General features: G+C 39.8%; 1 protein-coding gene and 1 long non-coding RNA gene across 2 annotated transcripts in view; both read left to right on the top strand.

The window, feature by feature from the left end:
- The window catches only part of LOC149932980 (uncharacterized), a 44,152-nt gene extending 34,981 nt beyond the window's left edge, over nucleotides 1-9,171 (top strand). The window contains exon 22 of the mRNA XM_090155607.1: nucleotides 8,726-9,171. The gene's annotated coding sequence lies outside the window, so the exon portion shown is untranslated. The remainder of the gene's footprint in view (nucleotides 1-8,725) is intronic.
- A 5,351-nt stretch (nucleotides 9,172-14,522) lies between these two features.
- Nucleotides 14,523-15,428, top strand: LOC149932979 (uncharacterized). Its single transcript, XR_016472787.1, has 3 exons — nucleotides 14,523-14,635; nucleotides 14,838-15,162; nucleotides 15,300-15,428. It is a non-coding gene; the product is annotated as an uncharacterized LOC149932979 (long non-coding RNA).
- The last annotated feature ends 215 nt before the right edge of the window (nucleotides 15,429-15,643 follow it).

Genomic DNA, 15,643 nt, shown 5'->3' with positions numbered 1-15,643 from the left:
ACACACAAACGACACGCACTAACACACCAACATACGCCCTAACACACAAACGACACGCACTAACACACCAACATACGCCCTAACACACAAACGATACGCACTAACACACCAACATACGCCCTAACACACAAACGATACGCACTAACACACCAACATACGCCCTAACACACAAACGATACGCACTAACACACCAACATACGCCATAACACACAAACGACACGCACTAACACACCAACATACGCCCTAACACACAAACGATACGCACTAACACACCAACATACGCCCTAACACACAAACGATACGCACTAACACACCAACATACGCCATAACACACAAACGACACGCACTAACACACCAACATACGCCCTAACACACAAACGACACGCACTAACACACCAACATACGCCATAACACACAAACGACACGCACTAACACACCAACATACGCCATAACACACAAACGACACGCACTAACACACCAACATACGCCATAACACACAAACGACACGCACTAACACACCAACATACGCCATAACACACAAACGACACGCACTAACACACCAACATACGCCATAACACACAAACGACACGCACTAACACACCAACATACGCCATAACACACAAACGACACGCACTAACACACCAACATACGCCATAACACACAAACGACACGCACTAACACACCAACATACGCCATAACACACAAACGACACGCACTAACACACCAACATACGCCATAACACACAAACGACACGCACTAACACACAAACGATACGCACTAACACACCAACATACGCCCTAACACACAAACGATACGCACTAACACACCAACATACGCCATAACACACAAACGACACGCACTAACACACCAACATACGCCCTAACACACAAACGATACGCACTAACACACCAACATACGCCCTAACACACCAACATACGCCCTAACACACAAACGACACGCACTAACACACCAACATACGCCCTAACACACAAACGATACGCACTAACACACCAACATACGCCATAACACACAAACGATACGCACTAACACACCAACATACGCCCTAACACACAAACGATACGCACTAACACACCAACATACGCCATAACACACAAACGATACGCACTAACACACCAACATACGCCCTAACACACAAACGATACGCACTAACACACCAACATACGCCATAACACACAAACGACACGCACTAACACACCAACATACGCCCTAACACACAAACGATACGCACTAACACACCAACATACGCCCTAACACACCAACATACGCCCTAACACACAAACGATACGCACTAACACACCAACATACGCCATAACACACAAACGACACGCACTAACACACCAACATACGCCCTAACACACAAACGATACGCACTAACACACCAACATACGCCCTAACACACCAACATACGCCCTAACACACAAACGATACGCACTAACACACCAACATACGCCCTAACACACAAACGATACGCACTAACACACCAACATACGCCATAACACACAAACGACACGCACTAACACACCAACATACGCCCTAACACACCAACATACGCCCTAACACACAAACGACACGCACTAACACACCAACATACGCCCTAACACACAAACGACACGCACTAACACACCAACATACGCCCTAACACACAAACGATACGCACTAACACACCAACATACGCCCTAACACACAAACGATACGCACTAACACACCAACATACGCCCTAACACACAAACGATACGCACTAACACACCAACATACGCCATAACACACAAACGACACGCACTAACACACCAACATACGCCATAACACACAAACGACACGCACTAACACACCAACATACGCCCTAACACACAAACGACACGCACTAACACACCAACATACGCCATAACACACAAACGACACGCACTAACACACCAACATACGCCATAACACACAAACGACACGCACTAACACACCAACATACGCCATAACACACAAACGACACGCACTAACACACCAACATACGCCATAACACACAAACGACACGCACTAACACACCAACATACGCCATAACACACAAACGATACGCACTAACACACCAACATACGCCATAACACACAAACGACACGCACTAACACACCAACATACGCCCTAACACACAAACGATACGCACTAACACACCAACATACGCCATAACACACAAACGACACGCACTAACACACCAACATACGCCCTAACACACAAACGATACGCACTAACACACCAACATACGCCCTAACACACCAACATACGCCCTAACACACAAACGATACGCACTAACACACCAACATACGCCCTAACACACAAACGATACGCACTAACACACCAACATACGCCATAACACACAAACGACACGCACTAACACACCAACATACGCCCTAACACACCAACATACGCCCTAACACACAAACGACACGCACTAACACACCAACATACGCCCTAACACACAAACGACACGCACTAACACACCAACATACGCCCTAACACACAAACGATACGCACTAACACACCAACATACGCCCTAACACACAAACGATACGCACTAACACACCAACATACGCCCTAACACACAAACGATACGCACTAACACACCAACATACGCCATAACACACAAACGACACGCACTAACACACCAACATACGCCATAACACACAAACGACACGCACTAACACACCAACATACGCCCTAACACACAAACGACACGCACTAACACACCAACATACGCCATAACACACAAACGACACGCACTAACACACCAACATACGCCATAACACACAAACGACACGCACTAACACACCAACATACGCCATAACACACAAACGATACGCACTAACACACCAACATACGCCCTAACACACCAACATACGCCCTAACACACAAACGATACGCACTAACACACCAACATACGCCCTAACACACAAACGATACGCACTAACACACCAACATACGCCATAACACACAAACGACACGCACTAACACACCAACATACGCCATAACACACAAACGATACGCACTAACACACCAACATACGCCATAACACACAAACGACACGCACTAACACACCAACATACGCCCTAACACACAAACGATACGCACTAACACACCAACATACGCCATAACACACAAACGACACGCACTAACACACCAACATACGCCCTAACACACAAACGATACGCACTAACACACCAACATACGCCCTAACACACCAACATACGCCCTAACACACAAACGATACGCACTAACACACCAACATACGCCCTAACACACAAACGATACGCACTAACACACCAACATACGCCATAACACACAAACGACACGCACTAACACACCAACATACGCCCTAACACACCAACATACGCCCTAACACACAAACGACACGCACTAACACACCAACATACGCCCTAACACACAAACGACACGCACTAACACACCAACATACGCCCTAACACACAAACGATACGCACTAACACACCAACATACGCCCTAACACACAAACGATACGCACTAACACACCAACATACGCCCTAACACACAAACGATACGCACTAACACACCAACATACGCCATAACACACAAACGACACGCACTAACACACCAACATACGCCATAACACACAAACGACACGCACTAACACACCAACATACGCCCTAACACACAAACGACACGCACTAACACACCAACATACGCCATAACACACAAACGACACGCACTAACACACCAACATACGCCATAACACACAAACGACACGCACTAACACACCAACATACGCCATAACACACAAACGACACGCACTAACACACCAACATACGCCATAACACACAAACGACACGCACTAACACACCAACATACGCCATAACACACAAACGACACGCACTAACACACCAACATACGCCATAACACACAAACGACACGCACTAACACACCAACATACGCCATAACACACAAACGACACGCACTAACACACCAACATACGCCATAACACACAAACGACACGCACTAACACACCAACATACGCCATAACACACAAACGACACGCACTAACACACCAACATACGCCATAACACACAAACGACACGCACTAACACACCAACATACGCCATAACACACAAACGACACGCACTAACACACAAACGATACGCACTAACACACCAACATACGCCATAACACACAAACGACACGCACTAACACACCAACATACGCCCTAACACACAAACGATACGCACTAACACACCAACATACGCCATAACACACAAACGACACGCACTAACACACCAACATACGCCATAACACACAAACGACACGCACTAACACACCAACATACGCCATAACACACAAACGACACGCACTAACACACCAACATACGCCATAACACACAAACGACACGCACTAACACACCAACATACGCCATAACACACAAACGACACGCACTAACACACCAACATACGCCATAACACACAAACGACACGCACTAACACACCAGCATACGCCATAGCACACAAAAGACACGCACTAACACACCAACATACGCCATAACACACAAATGACACGCACTAACACACCAACATATGCCATAACACACAAACGACACGCACTAACACACCAACATACGCCCTAACACACAAACGATACGCACTAACACACCAACATACGCCATAACACACAAACGACATGCACTAACACACCCACATACGCCATAACACACAAACGACACGCACTAACACACCCTTATACGTCATAATACACAAAAGACACGCACTAACACACCAACATACGCCATAATACACACAAACAACGCTTACAAAACTCCAATATACGTCACAATACAAACTCACAAATCGCACGAACACGCATATTATACCCAATGGAAGAAAGAACAGTTTTTGTAAAACACCTTTTCCATAATTTCAAAAACTGCGAAAGCGGTGTTTACTCTTTGCCCCGATAGTGCGAACGCGTTCGCAGCGACAACAGACAGACAGACACACAAATATACAGACACGTTGCATGTAAAACCTCTCCGTAAATATATTTCAATCGGGGGAGGTAAAAATTAAACTTACTTTAAAAATATAATGTTAATTGTTGAAAGGATTTTAAAATTGATACCTAAACGCGTTTTCACTCGTATTCATCGTCATCAAACCTAGAAGCAACAAACACAGCACCCCACTTCCTTGATTAACGACGCATCCCTCAAAAAATTAAATCCGATTTAATCATGATTATTTTGATTAAATTAAGTTTAATCACGACTAAGTTGATTAAATCACGTTTAATCATGATTAGAATGTTTAAATCTGATTAAATTATGATTAAATGATTAAAATGATTAAATCTGTTTAAAATGATTAAATCTGTTTAAAATGATTAAATCCTGATTAAAATATTATATCGTGATTAGTATGATTAAATCGTACTTTAGTTTTGATTTTAATGATAAATTCTCGATTCAATCGATTATATTGATTAAATCGTGATTAAAATGATTAAATCGTGATTAAAATGATTAGATCATGATTAGAATGATTAAATCTCGTTTAAATGATTAAATCATGTTTAAAAAGATTAGATCATTATTATAATGATTAAATCTCGTTTTAATCTCGTTTAAATCGTTCTAATCATGTTTAAACAGATTAGATCATGATTAGAATGATTAAATCTCGTTTTAATCTCGTTTAAATCGTGATTAGATTTTCTAATCGTGATTAGATTTTTTAATCTTGATAACCCTGATTTAATCACGATTACCCTGATTTAATCATTTTACTATGATTAAGACGCACCCAAAATGGAAGTGACCTGCCCCTCGCCCCACACATGGAGAAGAAAATCCGTCAAAAGTCAAGCATTTTCTTGCGTACATTTTTCATTTGGTAGACGCTTTAGCGCCTGCTGCCGTCGGAAGGGGAAATTGTCTTCCCACTTTCCGTAAAACGCTCAGCGTAAGGTTAGTCCAATGAAATTCGTACACAACACTGCGTTAGCGTGTTTAAAGACTAGCTGCGTTCTCCTTGTGTTTGTTGCTCCTAGATACCGAGTACGAGTATCCTGTAAACTCAAAAATTTCCAAATTACGCAATCACTTTATGACAGCCTATCATTAACATAAATCGTTCAGTGTCATACTTATGTTTATTACGTTACTTATGCTGAAATACAATTAAAATTATCGAGTCCGTCAGTTCTATTTATGACGTCAAAAGGGGCCAAGGCAAGTCGGCCAATTTGGCATTGTCACGATTGTTAGTTTAGATTGTTTTCATTCGCAGAGACAAGCTTTCTTTTCCATTTATATTGTCCGGGCCGCTGCTTCCCCCATGACGACAGCTGTCCCGTTTGTTATGTCACCACGAACCGAACATACGTCCTACGTTGGCCCGAGGGTGTTTTCAAGCGTGAAAAGGGATATTTTCTTGTTACTAATATATAAGTTAAAAACTCGTTCGCTAGATGATTCTAAGCCTCGGCAACCCTTTAAAATCTTATACCTACACTTCCCCAAAATCTTTCACTTAAATACCACTTCCTAAAACTTTCGCTTCACTTGTCACGCTTAAAATAACGAAAATACAAAGGCTTCAAACAAGACTTGCTCGCGGAGATTTGAAATTTAATTTTATAATAGGATTTTAGGAAAGTGATTTCGCGGTCTTCTACAATTTCATATATTTTTATAAAACATTTTGAAATAAAACACCTAAATCTAGCAACAAGAAATAACCAATTATAGTCCGTGAGCCAGCCGCCCAAAATCCAAGATGGCGGCAAAGGCGTATTTATAAAGGTCTCTAACCCAACCACTATCTACGCCATTATGACGATGAATATCTCAATTTCTATTGTATGGGCTTTGCACGGTCCACCTTACAGGAGCCCAAACCTGGTTTTTGATCACTTACTAATTCTACAATTTGCTTCTGTGACGCGAAATGATAGAAATGGTATTTTCACTTACCAGCTCTACATACGCCACATAATAGCACTAATTACACCGATTTAGCATAATATCATGGTATCAAAAACGGCATTTGTTAAAGGAGAAAACAGTAGTTTAAATTGTCAAACATCTAGTTTTAGTTTAATTCATTAATTTATATTAATTATACATTACCGGCACTTTTGTTTCTGATTGCCAAACACGTATAATAAGGACAATATCTCAATTTGTATTTTCGTTTAAGTAGTTTTCGAGTTACAAGCTTTCAAAGACACCCTTTTGTAACAGGGCGGCTCACGAAGCTATATAGTCATTAGTACTAAAACCAAGAAAGACTCTTTGCAATAAATCGTCGAATAATTACGCTAGGTGAGTGTATAATAACTGAAAACGAAGCTATTAAGGTACGTATGTAGTTGTAGTCAGTGCGGAAATTATAACTTCTACAGTTTGGCGTAACAGGATAGAATTATCAAGTGGTCGAAAACCAGATTTCAACTCCTATCAGCCAAACCGTGCCAAATACGAGCAAAGCCTATAGAACATCACTTAAAGAACAAGTTATGCACTTTCATTTGAGATAATCATCTTCCGAATGCCATAGATAGCGGCCGATTTAGAGATAATTATTGAATTGGCCACCGACTTGGATAGCTGAGCAGGGCCGGACTTAGAGATCCTGGGCCCATAGGCAGATAAGGAGTCTGGGCCCCCTTTTCACGCGCTGCATTTACTCATATCCCTGGAACTAGGCTGTGCCTGAATTTCCCTGATTCAGCGTAGAAGTCTGAGCTCTACGGTTATATTACTAAATAAAAGCTCTTAACAATCGTCGACAATGCGATAATTATGCAACATTGCGATTTAAGGCCGCGTCCGTAAACTGCCAGGCAGAAATTTTGGAAATTTTAAAACAAAATCTTCTACCTAGGAATTTCTCCAATATAAATTACTATTGATATTATAAATTTATGCCTTCGAATACAGTAATTTCGGTCACTGGAGGGCCCCTTCCAAGGCCACGGCCTAGGTTGGCCTAGGCGGAAATACGGCACTGTAGCTGGGCCATCATCACCCCATCGATCCCAAAATTACATTGTTTCTTGGTCCCTAGAGTTGGGGATAAAAATGTCTCACGATGTACGTGATATTCGCGGTAAAGAAAACAATATTTATTGAAGGCACCCTAAAAGAATCTATTTCTCTCTCGTTTTTGACTGGTAAATACATTTTGTGGCGATATATTGAATATTTCGATTTTAAATCACAGTTTTAGCATTGTTCGCAGCCTTTGTATCGAGCGTGTTTCTTATAATTAACAAAGCTAATTCATTTACTCAGTGGCGTCGCTAGGGTGTTCTAGGCGGCGCTTGAGCCACTTGTAAAATTTCTGAAACGCCACCTAAAATTTCCGAAAAGCGCCACCTAAAATTCCTAATTTTTCCAATTCACTCGTTGAAAAGTATCTTCGAACTTAAAAATGGGCATCAAAAATTTAATTTTTCCTAGTCGGCCTCAAAGTTTCAAATTTACAAACCTTTTTGGGAGCTCCCCCCCTTCCCCATATCACTCACTAGGGCGCCCCTGACCAGTGCTTATGGCTTAAGCGCCACCAATTTGGAAATCCTGGTGACGCCACTGCATTTACTACGGCTTTTCTCTGAGTTATTTTCGCCGGGGGACTAAAATGACACTTATTTTTTTCTCTTCCATTATCTGTCCGATAAACTAAACAACAAACTACGAAAGTCGGAACGAAGTTCGAGTTGCAAGTCCGTCTTATTGACCAGTACTAAAAACAGCTTCCGCAGCCAGCACGGAAGTAGCGCGGATCAGGTGAAATACACCAGAGAAGACCCGAAGACCGCGATTGATCTCCTATGAGACACTCGCGCCGTTCAACTAGTTTAATCGCTTTTCTTACGGAAAACCGATACTCGATTAATCTTTTTGGTCGAGCTACCCGAGCCCCAATAAATATATTTCATGGCAAGAAACGCGATTCGGGATATTTTGAAGAACCTTCATCATCAGTAATCGAGCTTATTATACATGTAACGCGTCTATACATTCACCGTGACGACCAAATCTCCGAATAACTTTTGAATTATTTTAATTACATTTTTCCATTACGATATACCGGCGTAAGAAAGGAAACAGTTGAGCAAATCGTCCGAATAATTATGAACAAATATTTGTTGATAACCAAGCTATATTATTAATATTTTTTAGAAAACTTTATCTGTATAAAATCGAAACGCGCGTCTATTGTCAGAGAGAAATAAATAACCGATATTTATGTTTTGATGTCTTTGGGTTTTTATTCAATCTGTGTCTAAAGTTTGTTTGGATTTTAACAATCGGGATAGCCAGGTTTTTGCTCTTTATTATCGAGACTTATATGTCAAAGATTTAAACAGTATTTGATTAGAAAATACATTTTTAATGCCGTTATTTGAATACAATAAAATATGATAAAATAGTTGACGGGAGCAGGTACGAACGAATAGGAATACAACACCACGTAGACGACAGACGACCACCTTTTTAGCAGATTAACCAAGAAATCCATTTTGTCCATTTAGTCCATTTATTCCATTTACGGCGGTCCCGTTGCTAAAATGGGGAAACGGATTTGTTAAAACCTCAATAATGGGACTTACTAGTTTCCCAAACCTATAGCTTCGTTTGTTCATTCGCCCAATTAAATCGCGACAGGTAATTAAAGATAACTCACTTAACGTCGCAGCATTGTTGGGTCAAGGTGCAGCAGAAGGTGTTGAGAATGTAGTTGAACTTCATAGAAGATACTCGGCAAGGGTTGCACAGATTGACGCTCTGCCTGTTGAATCCGAGACCACCGAAGCCCAACTGCCCCAACAGAAAAGCCTCTGACACGGAGAAGGCGATGACGAGAAACGCGATGACTTGGCACAGAACGACGAACTTAGAAGAAGACATGATTCCAACTCCTCGAATTAGCGAAACTCAAACGGTTTATTACAGAGCGAAACGGTTGATTTGTTGGAGCTGGTACGATTGTTTCCAATGGCTGGATGGTTTATGATGACAGTTGGAGTAGACGCGACACTTAAATACTTGTCGGGATATCACGGGCCACCGTTGATGCATCGACGGGGGATATCCTTTCGCGGCTTTAGAGTTCAACAATTCGGCGTTTCCTGGAGAATTTCAGGAAGAATAGTTTTACAAGCGAACAATAGCGCAATACAAAGTCGAGTTAGAAAAGGGAAAGTATTAAATATTCAACGTTGCGGGCGAAAAACCAGAAATCCGCGCAAAAATTACAACTCATTCCACGCGCAATTTTAACTCGACAAGTGCTTGAAATTCAATTAATTTGAAATTTTAATACCATATTGAGCCTAATTAATGAAAAATCTATTACAAATAGAAAGATAAATCGTTTAGTTCTTTTTAGAATTTTTTCGTGGCTTACGTTTTTCGAATTCAGTAAGCGGAGGAAATACCAAAGATTTAAGGGGAATAGCCTAATCAACATCAAATTGAGGATTAAGCAGAATGCTCTAGACGTTTGAGTGACAACGTTGAGAGTCACGTGATCATTATCCATGGTTTTCTTTTCGAGTTTACACTTCGTAGTCAGAACCTTTTGTAACTCAAAGACGACCCCATATTTCTGTCGAGCTAATGTGACACATGGTGTAATATCTACAGCGTTTAAATAAATATAACAATTTTCCTGCTCCACAAATCGAAATATAAATATGGTTGATTGTTCCTTTTCTAGCAACGTGCTTTTTAGTAATCGGTAATACTGGTTTAAATTGAAATGCTCCTAAGCCATGCATGTATAATTTAGCCGAAATCGAAGCCACATTTAAAGTAAAGTAGGGTACGGTTCATACAAACCTGGAGAACCTGGAAAACCTGGAAATATCAGTGAAACAGATTCTTTCCAAAAAAAATCAGGGATATATCAGGGAAATTCGTTTGAGTCTGGAAGCGCCTCAATAATTATATATAATTGTTTTCGATTAAACGAAAACATACGGGGAAATATCAGGGAAATTTCCAGGAGAAAAACCTGGAAATATCAGGGAAATTAATTTTCCAAATGTTGTATGAACTTCAATGTTTGTGTTTAGGCAAGACTCACATCCATACATAAGGCGCGTTATAGTGATGGTTAAACACGTTTTTATTTTCATCATGTACCCGGGCAATTATTTCTAAAATGTGTTAAAATTCTATCGAAACTGTTTTCTATAGCAGCCAAAGTGAAAGCACGCTTCAAACTGATTTTTAAGAAATTAATGTCTTCAACGTCTAGATACTACAGACGTTGTCGTCAAAACGTCTGGAGCGTCCTGCTTAACCTCTCTAATTTTCAGGATAAACTACTGATTACGATAATGTTACACTTCCAGGCAGTGGTACACTAGTTCAAGGGTTTGGCATCATTTCGAGTTTTTAGAGCAAGATTCCACTCGAAAAAGTAAGAGCGGCATTCTCATACCTTTTATCATTTAAAATAAACTGTTATTTGAAAATGAATTGAACGCATTTCGTTATAAATGTTAAGTGTATTTCTTATCTCGAAGTTTATTCATAAAGTAAGGTAAAACTTGAGGAGTGCATTAAAGCAAGTGGCGCATCCTGTCTATTTGCATTCGATCGGCCTAGATGTCGTTAGCGTAATAATCAACACAAGTTGAGTAAGCATCAAAATCTAACCTAAAAGGTGTGGCAAATTGGGAGCTTCCAGCGTTGATTGGCTTTTTGGAATTACGTGATTATTAAATGATTAAAGGAAAAGTCCAGGTTGGGTAAAACTTGGGTCTATTTGAAAGATCATGTTTAAATATACTAAAAAATATCAGTCGTAAAATTGTATTTTTTTTAATGACGAGAAATTAATTTTTAAACGAGCGAAATTTACCGCCAAGCGAGCTGCCATTTTCTTTCGCCTTCCCTCCGCAGACCGCACGCGGAGCAAGCAAGCGCGGGGAACAGAGCGCTGTTAAAGCCTGTTATAGCGCGAACAGCGCGTGATTAAAGTCCTAAAACGTCACCCTGAAACAAAAAATGGCAGATCGCTTGGCGGTAAATTTCACTCGTTTAAAAATTAATTTCTCGTCATTAAAAAAAGATACAATTTTACGACTGATATTTTTGAGTTTATTTAAACATGATCTTTCAAATAGACCCAAGTTTTACCAAACCTGGACTTTTCCTTTAAACAAGTGGTCTCGGGAAGCCAATAGATGGCATACAACTCGCCTTTCACTTTATGTCTCTGAAGGTGCTTCCACCTAGAAACGCTTTTAGAAGCATTTTTGTAACCTTTTTTGTTTACTTTTTTTGATAGAACCGCCACTTGCTTTAAGCTAGTAGAGTATTTAATTTTGGAACACACCTAAGCCGACGCGAGATAATAATATTAGATTTATTTAAATTATCTAATTGGATAGATTTGCACCTTTTACAGTCAAAGCTTTTTTATGCCGCACGTTGTCTTTGTATTGAATTTGTATTATGTTATAGTATATTTATAGAAAAAAAAATCAAAAGGGGTAATAAGAAAGAAAATTTCCAAAATTGAATCAACACGTTCTAAATTTTAATAAATGAGTGAGCTATAGTTTTAAATTGGCCGATACCAATTGAGAAGGGTTCAAATGGTTGAATAAATTTGTTACGTAACCGAAGATAGAATTATTCTTTAGGTCAGTGCGTGGGAAAGGTATTATGTATAGATAATATAGTTTTATTGATAAAATGAATGACTAGCTTCCCTATATTAAAATGCCAATCACAGATGTGAATATATCAAAGAGTAGTAAAGTTGGATTAATATTTAACTATTTAATATCTGCCGACTCCTACTTATTAAACAAATACTGCACCAAGTATTATTAGCCAAAATTCTAATGTGGTTTGACCAACTAAAGTGGGGGATATTTGGGGATTAAGAAACATGCGCCAAATATTCGATATCCGACCTTAATGTTGTCAACGAAGAGATATACAATCAACGACGTCGCTGTATCAATTTGGGCGCTCGACAAGTCAGCTATTGGGCATATAGACTGTATCCAACATTGTTGGGGACCGAATGTAAAATGATATATCAATCGAAAAGGAATACCGTGTTCTCACTGTCATTTTTTCCTCGATTTTGGGTACTTGCGGGTCCAGAAATTGGGCATTGGCTGTCCCTAGCACCGTTACGGATAGGAAAACGATACATCAATCGATAGGGGATATCGAGCTCTGTTGGTCGCTTTATCAAGTTGGGAATTCGGTGTCCCAGATTTTGGGCACTTGCCCTGATAATTATTTTATGTATATTCCGAACACTTTGGGGGATTGGATGTACCGAAAAGTCCTTGACATCTTGTTTATATTTTTCTCCACTTTCATTGGCTGCCATAGGTTTTCCTATATTTAGTTTATCTATTGGGGAGGTTAATCAGGAAGCTCTAGAAGTTTGAACGACAACGTTGGGAGTATCTAGACGTTCGTGAATTCAATCTTTAAAATCATTTAAGCATGCTTTCACTTTGACTGCTAAAACATTTACAGTTACAATTCAATTTAACACATTTTAGAAATGTTTTCTAAAACCGGGTACATGACGAAAGTAAAAAAAGTGTTTAACCAATACTAAAACGAGCCTTATGTATGGCTGTGAGCATTGTTTAAAGACAAACATTTGTTTTCGTGTACCCTGCTTTACTTTAAATCCGTCTTCGTAATTCAAATTCACCTACAATATAAGAGGCTTAGGTGCCTTTCAATATAAACCAGTATAAACGATTGTTAAAACGAACGTTGCTCGAAGAGAAACCATCGGCCATAATTATCTCTCGTTTTGATGAGAAGGAAAGATGTAATGTTAAGCATATTTATTTAATCGCTATAGATATCATACTACTTTTCACATTAGCTCGATAGAAATATAAGTTATAAAAGGTTCCGACTCCGAAGTATAAACGCGAAAAGAAAACCATGGAGAATGATCACGTGACTCTCGACGTTTCAAACTTCGAGAGGGCTCTGCTCAACCTCTCTATTAAACGATAGGTAGTGGCATAGTGGGCAAGAGGAGCCGGGTTCGATTCCGGCTTGTGGTACTGGGTGAAAACTCGGAACCACTCCTTCCGCGTTGAGTTTCCAAGTTCTCTCCCCACTGGTTAAAGGGATTTTGCACCGAGTTCTTCAGTTTTCCCTTTCCTTAAAAACTTGTAGAGGTTAACAGTAATAGTTAATGTAGGGAGTTGTTGAATCGCGGGGCCACCTGTTTAAGGCATTAAAAGTCGCTAGATTACTTGGGCCTAAGGTGCCTTGGGTATTAGCCTAGTAAAGGGCTGTTTTTAAACTAAATTTTAATTTAACAATAAGTGAAATCAATGGCACTTTGGACCCTAAAAATAGCGTGTGGGTATGAACTCATCTACGATCAAATGGCAGTTCAATAATCCTAGCTTGATGAACTACCGCTATCCGCTCTCATAAATAACTAGTGGCCACAACGACTACAATAAATTCCCCTAGTACAGCATCAACACAGTTATTTAGTTATATATTTGTTCTCAAAGATTTCTAAACAAAACATACATTTTGAAAGTTTGGAAAGGGACGTTTTAAAACCAACAGATTCACACGCGACTCGTAAGTAACCAGAGCTGTGACAATTTATACTATAAACTGTTGACTGTACTAAATCCCGATGACTTAGATGTAACGGTTGATAGGAAGTTACAAAATTCCGTCCCATTGTTGTATACCCTGATTTTCACTTTTTTTCCCTCAAAAATGGTTCATCAATTTGTACGTGAGTGATGTCGTTATCTGGGTTACTTATCGTTAATAGGTTGTATAAAAGGCCAGGATGCTGATCATTCTGGCCCATTTGATTTCCGCCAATGATTTGGATAAATAATATTGGTAAAAGGTAGATCCCATTTGAAGTTCGTTCGTAATACCGTCCACTCGGAATCGGTACATTTGTGAACACGAAGGATAGGTCCAAAAATGAAGAAGGAACTACTTCGACTAGTAGTGTTCTTATCAGTGGTGTCCATGATGTCAGTCATTTCCATGTCCTTGACCAGCAAATGCACCACATGCAGTCCAGGCTTATTCAACTTTGCTCCGCAAATATGTTGCGCCATAAAGAATCAGTGCTGTCTGTCTTTGTAAGTAGCAATTCGTAATTTCTTTATCAATCATAGAATTTTATACATATTTCGAACTAAGCTTTTGTAAAATTAATTGTATTCTATACGGAAAACGTATACTTTGAATAATTGTGATCAAAATGATCTCTCACTAGGGTTCCGTTCGGCAACAATCCGATTCAAAATGGTTACGCGGACGTGGCAGCCAATGCTCTTGGAAAGTAAAGATCAAAATGTCTGCAATATACACTCTCTCTCTTTCTCTGTACAAACTTTCTTCCAATTTTTACCATCAAAACGAATATAAAATATTTTAAAATTAATTGTATCCATTGTTTTAATTTCCCACCTTACACGTAAGCCGATTGATACGATGCTAAAGTACATTCTTAAAAAGTAGTAATTAAATATTTCGATATCTCTCTTCTGACTAACAATGTACAGCACTTAGAAACAGTACAATATTTTGGTGCTGACGATTCACGAAGAATATCGCCCT

This window comes from Leiobunum rupestre, chromosome 8, assembly GCF_980474605.1.
Source record: "Leiobunum rupestre chromosome 8, qqLeiRupe1.1.hap1, whole genome shotgun sequence".
NCBI lineage: Eukaryota > Metazoa > Arthropoda > Arachnida > Opiliones > Sclerosomatidae > Leiobunum > Leiobunum rupestre.
Note: the sequence above shows the minus strand (reverse complement) of the source record. Positions and strands in the feature narration are given on the sequence as shown.